The following is a 6,837-nucleotide window of genomic DNA, read 5'->3' as shown; positions in this document are numbered from 1 at the left end:
AGAGAGAGAGAGAGAGAGAGAGAGAGAGAGAGAGAGAGAGAGAGAGAGAGAGAGAGTCTAGAAGTTTTTATTTTTTTTTTAATAACTCCTCAAAATATATTAATTGAAACCTAAAACTTTGTTCTTATGCTTATTACATGTCCGGAGATAAAAATATTATATTTATATACGAACAGTTTAGAGATAACAAGTTTTTTGTTCTCTGAAAATTTAACTTTTTAGACTTGTTTTTTGATTTTTTATAAAATTTCTTCATCTGCGTTATACACACTGCCAGATATCAAAGGAGCGATAATAACTCCATCCCATAAGTTAAATAACAGTTCGTATTTTTAACTTTCATACATGTCAGAATCAATCCATTTCCCTGGTTAGTTTCAAAATAAACAACGTCAATATTAACGTAGGTACTTAGTAAACAATAAATTCATTTGAATTAAATTAATACATTATTTTAAATTAAATTAAATTAACGATATATATATAGGAGCATTATATAGCGACCTATAAAAATAACTGAAATTAGATATACATAATTTGACATTATGAATTTAACATCCACATTGCATTAAATATAAATATTTTAGCGATGAATGCATATTAAAACATCCACGTTTTCATATGGTCCCTTTAATTGTCTGCGACGTATACAATATCGCCATGCGATACGAAATCAAAGATTGCGCTACAACGTAACATTGAGTTTTCCCGTAATACAGACACGATGGATCAAGTTTGTACTTTCCGGGATGGCGTTCCGCAAAATGCGCTACGGTCGGGAAACGAGTTGGGAACAAAGTCTATTATGGTTACAAGTCTAACGCCAGCGTTAAGGTTACGCAATGAAGAGTTAAGGCCGCGCGAGACGACGACGTCGGTGCACGATGTCGCAATGGTTCCGTCTTTACACCCTCCGGTATTCCTCGGTGCCCGCGCGGGGTGCCCGTGCTATTCCGGACGAACAATTTTCTAACTCAACAACTAAACCAGAAACGGCTCCTTCTTCGTTTCGAATTAATCCAACGTCGGATGCGCGCTCGTATTACGCCGCGACGTTGGATGGCAGGCGCTACGCTTTGGTAACGGGTTAAATTAAAGTTGCAAACTCTACCAGCGGGTTGTATGATACAATAAGGGAATAATAATGCGCTCATAGGCGGGCGCCGCACCGGTGTAAAACGACACCGGATGTCGAGAGATCCTCGTTAGATCCTCTAACGAGGAGAATCATATCCAATACGTTTCAGATAAGCCGGCGAATATTGTGCGTTGTTTTTTTCTTTCAATAATGTCTTCTTCCTCCGACCTTGACCGGTCATAGTGACTTATTCCGTCAGAGAAGAAAACATCATCGAACGAAATTTTGGTTAGCCTGCATCTAACATTATTTATTCGTCATCCGACACGTAGAGATAATAAATTTAATAAATACTTGTAATAAAGTAAGATTCATAATTACACCTTCCTAGTTCGCCACCGCACACTCTCCATCTGTGGATAACGCAGGGCAGAGATATATAGAAGTACAACGCAACTGAGCTTGAACAGCCGGCAGATATAGACGTAATCGATGGTAGGAAATAGGGAGAAGTGTGCATTAATTAAAGTCAACGATGGCAATTTGTGGATTTGTGGTAAACCGGAATGCAACGCCGTGACTACACTGATGTATAGACATGGTCAGGTGATCATGACTCTACGAATGTACATCATTCATCGTACGTATCGTCCCTCGTCATCCTGACAAGCACATTTTTTGTCATCATTAATAAGATGAAGAAAGATAAAATTAATGTAGTTTTAAAACATAAATTGTAAGATAAAAGATAAATGTGTCTGTGCTAATTTAATATATTATGTTAATTTTACTAAAAAGATATGTTTCCAACAATTTGTTCCTAAATTTGATCAGAGTGTTACATTTTTATATTAATTTTTTTACATGTTTGTTTTATTTTCTAACATATTTATCTTGTATTAAGTTAACATAAAAATTTAGGTGGGCCGTTTTTTTAGGACATGTAAAATTAAATTTAACACAAATTTTTCAACTTGGTAATAATAAGCTTTGTTTCACAATAACTCCAAATATATTTTATTATTTATAGATATTTCAAAATATTTTTGTTGAATCTCGTTTAAATATTAAAGTCACTGTGCGTTTTTAGTGGCTTATTCGTAGTTTATCGTCATTTATTACATTTTAGCTTATTCGTCATTTATTACATTTATCAAAGTATTCTCGTATATAAATTAAATTACAATATTATACATTTCTCTCAAACATTAACTTTATTGCCAAGAATGATATTATACAGCTTTATATACACTCCACAACCATTTATAATATCGCTCAAGTTTCAATCAATGCTGTTTTTGCAAAAAAATTATGAAATTAATTGTTTGCCAAATGCATTTATTTATTGAATGTTGGTCCTTTTTTTTATATTCGAACTAAAAAAAATATTAACGCTCGCGTGTACTATATTTTAATTCTATGAAAAAAAAATAAAAGAAATATGTAAATTTCAGACACTAGTGAGCAAATATTTAGACAAGGTTAAAAATTGTGAATAAGTAACGTATTCTATTCTACGATCACCAATTGTATAAAGATGAGAGAAGCAATCGCAGTCTATAAAAATAAGTGTTTGTAGTCAAATAAACACTCTGATTAACGTAATAAAAATTTAATAAAAGTATTGTTGTTTAATGCTTTCAACACTTAAAATTAACGCTACTCTTAGAAATTCAATTTACTAAATTTCTCAGTATTAAATTAACTTAATAAATTGAATTTCTAAGAGTAGCGTTAATTGATCGTGATATACAAATTCTGATTGTGATAGTTCAAATATAATATTACATTTTACATTTTAAAAATATACAAAAAATATTAATTTGCGTTAATAAATATTTAATGTAGATTGTGAAAATAATTTTTTTATCTTTTGTCTATTTATTTAAAAAATTTTGCTATCTATTAAAACTTTTGAGCAGTACTGTGTATATTATTATCGTCTTTTCTCTTCAAATGCATGCAACTTTAGTAATCGATAATGACGCGCCGTCAATTACGTTCTTATCGCGGCATCTCATCGTAACGTCAGCCACATCGCACTTTTAATTACACGGTCAATTGAAAAAGAAAAGATATCATACTCTTATGACAGCAGCGGTCCCGCGGCTAGCTTATCATCCGCTTATGCTCGAGCACCAGGACGGGAACGACCGCGTGAATTGTCGCGTGTATCCAGATCGCAGAGCGAAAACGTAGAGAATAAAAAGTCAACTCGCTAAATCGTGCATGTCTCATCAACATGCCTGATGAAGTAGGTTACTACTCGTAGAGACGGCGCGGGCGCAGCGCATGGAAACCCGGCCACGTGCATGCCAACCAAATTATGTCCCCATATCCACGCATTTTTCTTCCCCCCCCCCCCCCCTGCTATGCAGCAGAGCAATTTTGCCTGCGCTGCAACGACGGGGATACTGAAAATAGGAGTCGTGTGTGCTACACAACTGTTCGATTATCAGAGAAAATTGAAAAAGATTGTTGTGTCAATGCGACGAGTCTTTGTCGCTAAATTGAATGTAACATACAATCCCGGGTTCATCCTCAATGAACGAAACGCTTTTGAAAACTCAGAGTAAATCTGTTTCCATAACTCGAGATGACCCGAACTAAATAAACAATAGAGGGCAATCTGCGAGATGAGTTGGCGGGATATAATTTTATTGTCTCACGTGGACTGCATATCTGCGTAGATTGTGTAATCGGACTAATGAACTGCAACATAATAATTCGCATTATATACATTAAAGCACGAGTATAATACTCAACGTATAAATTCACTTTATTATCTCGCGTTCATTATACCGCTGTTTATTTCATTTCGTAATAAGCTAACATAGAAAACTGGGTAAGTAGTATGTATACCATTCGACTGGTTGGAATTTATACGATGTTTCCATCGAGATACGTTTACAACGTATTACGGCAAGTGGTTGTTAGACTTGCGATTCCGGAAAAGTCTTGACGTCTTACACTGATCGAGTACTTTGCCATTTTTTTTCTCTCTCTCTCTCTCTCTCTCTTGCAAATTCTCTATGCATTCCTTTCACATTACAAGAGATAAATACAAAATTTGAAGAAGTATAAAATCGTGAGTTGTTTAATGTTACTAAACGAGCACAAGTGGAGCAGAAATAGGAAAATGTAAGAGAACTTCTGTATGGGAATAAGTAATGAGCATACAACACATTCACTGCCTTACAACTTGAAGTAAAGTCATAATTGTATTCTCCACTGATTTCAGGCTACGTTATATCATAGTAAGAGGTCTAAATCTTGCATACCTATTACATAATTTCTAAATATATATAAATAAAATATTTGTATAAATTTTAAATAAATTATAATTTAAACATGTAAGCTCGTTATACCAATACCGAATCAATAATTCTATTTAAAACAGGCCAAAAGCGAACAACAATAAGATATTTGCAGTTATCAAATTTTATTGTGGAATTCTTCTACGCTGATGCACCATCGATCGTCCAAAAGGGCAAAATGAAAGAATTATGCCGTCAATCAGAATGTCAGCATTACAGAACTTCCCATGGCTCGCTGGTATCATATTACGTATATTAAAATTTTTACAAGACGGTGTCCCGCAAATCTCTAACGCGTACGAGTGTTGCGCATCGGATAGATAAGAGGGAGAGAAAAAGGTGGCGGGTGCGCTGTTTGGGGTGTACGAGGACGATCTCTGAAGCATTCGCTATGACTCGGAACGCATCCGCGCGCGGGAAAACCGATGTTTTATCCCGCTCGTCTAAATAAAATATGTCCCCCGCCTCCTAAATATTCAAGAGATACCGCCCGGCCTGTGCCATACGTAACGTACCGTTCCTTCTTCTCTCAACAACGATGCCAGATCCGCTCGCGCGCACGCACACCGACGTGCAGCGGCACGCGGATGCAGGCATACGAAGTGACACGAACGAATGAAACGCATAAAAGGGAAAAATGACCAGAGCCGACGGGACGGCTTGCGCGCAGCTTCCAGTATTTCCCCCGGGCTTTCCCGACGGCGTTTCACCGCCCCCCCGACAACTCTGCGGATCTACTACCCTTGCCTCTTGTTGTCTGGTACACGTATTCGGTGCGGAGAGCACGTGCGCTGCTGCACAGCAACGTGTGTACGCGCACGTGTGCTCACGTTGTGCAATTCGTGAAATGAAATTTAAACAATACACGACCGACCCGCCGCCGTCGGATCGGAGATCGCATATAACAACGCGTTTAAAATTTATTCGATAAATCGTTGTTGGATACGATCCAGCCGTCCCCACACGATGGAAAACCCCAATTTTCGTCGCCTCGAGAAAGTTTGGCCCACGCGTGCCGGTATTTACGATATTTAACACGTAAATAAACTAGAAAATTAGGATACTTTATGAACATTTGGAGTTCACAATCGCAGTAGTTTGCCGCATCCAATTAACACAATTTATTACAGTAATTAAGTTCCTGCAACACCTGCATGCCGTTGTTGTACATTCTACGATATCGTTATCTCATATCTTTGTAATTTTATATTGAATTGACAATAATATTCCTGTTTTTGGGGGGAAATGACGCAGTTAGCACCGAATAATGTCACTGGAAAATATTTATTTACAGGAAACATGTTGTTTGAACATGTTTAATTATAAAAAATGACGTTTAATTTTAATGTGCATTTTAAATAAAAATGTTTTGAATAAAAAGAACAAGAATGAGTATTTTCGAGAAAAGAGAAAGAATACATTCTCTTTTAATTCTCATTTAATTTATTGTATATCAGTGAAATTACACTGAGATACGCAAGAACATGTGAATACGCAACAATTGATAAAAGGCACCAGCAGTACCTACCGAACAGAAATCAGAATAGTATAACTACACTGCTTTATTTACAGCTGTTCTGTTTTTTTTTAAATACTATTTCGTGGATTTGTAAAACATTTTTTGCCTTGAGGAAATAAAAGAGCTAAAAAAAATATTCCAAGAGTAGGAAAATACTTATAGAGCGTTTTCTACAGAGAAAATTACAACACTGGTACACACTGAAGTGCAATTGTATTGTTTCACCATAAAAACCAGTTCACACATTTTCAGTGTTTAATCATGAAACACTGAATAAATTTAATTCCATTGACAAAACTGGTGCAAAAAATTGTACTGAGTCCAACTTTTCTCCACTGTCTTTAGCAACGGCGAAAGACCAGTGCAAATTAAAATTAAGATTATGTTTATACTTCAAAATATTAAAATATGATATTAATATGTACACTTTAATTCTAGAAAAGGATTTTTAAATCTATAAAAGAGGGGAAAAAAGTAATTGTGTGTTATACAAAATTATATAGTTTAATTATAATGACGGCTTTAGAAGTCCCTTAATTTCATATAGTTTAGTTTTGACGTCTCTAGTAACAGTTGTGCAACGACATTAACATTTTGATGTTAAAAAATTTTTGAAATACCTTTAAGAACCAAATAAATAATTTGAAATGTTATTGTAAAATAAGTAATTTAAGTTTGTGTAGTTATACCATATGTGCTTTTAGTAATAAGTGAAGTCATAAAATGGATACTCTCGAGAAATAGGAATAATAATTTTCTATTGGGTATTCTATGCTCAAATGCTCAGAACTCCGCCAATCTTAGCAAATTAAAAAAAAAATGCATTTAAACTTTATCTTTCACAGAATAAACATTTACTAGTAACATTATATTCGATGTTAACCGCACTACAAATAGAGGGAAATTACTGGTCGACCCAATAT

The 6,837-nt window shown here is 35.2% G+C and overlaps 1 protein-coding gene across 1 annotated transcript in view; it reads right to left on the bottom strand.

The window, feature by feature from the left end:
• Positions 1-6,837, bottom strand: part of LOC108781364 (lachesin) — a 283,152-nt gene that overhangs the window by 45,036 nt on the left and 231,279 nt on the right. The window lies entirely within an intron of this gene.

The sequence above is a fragment of the Cyphomyrmex costatus genome, unplaced genomic scaffold (assembly GCF_001594065.2).
Source record: "Cyphomyrmex costatus isolate MS0001 unplaced genomic scaffold, Ccosl1.0 scaffold8, whole genome shotgun sequence".
NCBI classification, from domain to species: Eukaryota; Metazoa; Arthropoda; class Insecta; order Hymenoptera; family Formicidae; genus Cyphomyrmex; species Cyphomyrmex costatus.
The sequence above is the reverse complement of the archived record's forward strand: the minus strand, read 5'-3'. Positions and strand labels throughout refer to the sequence as shown.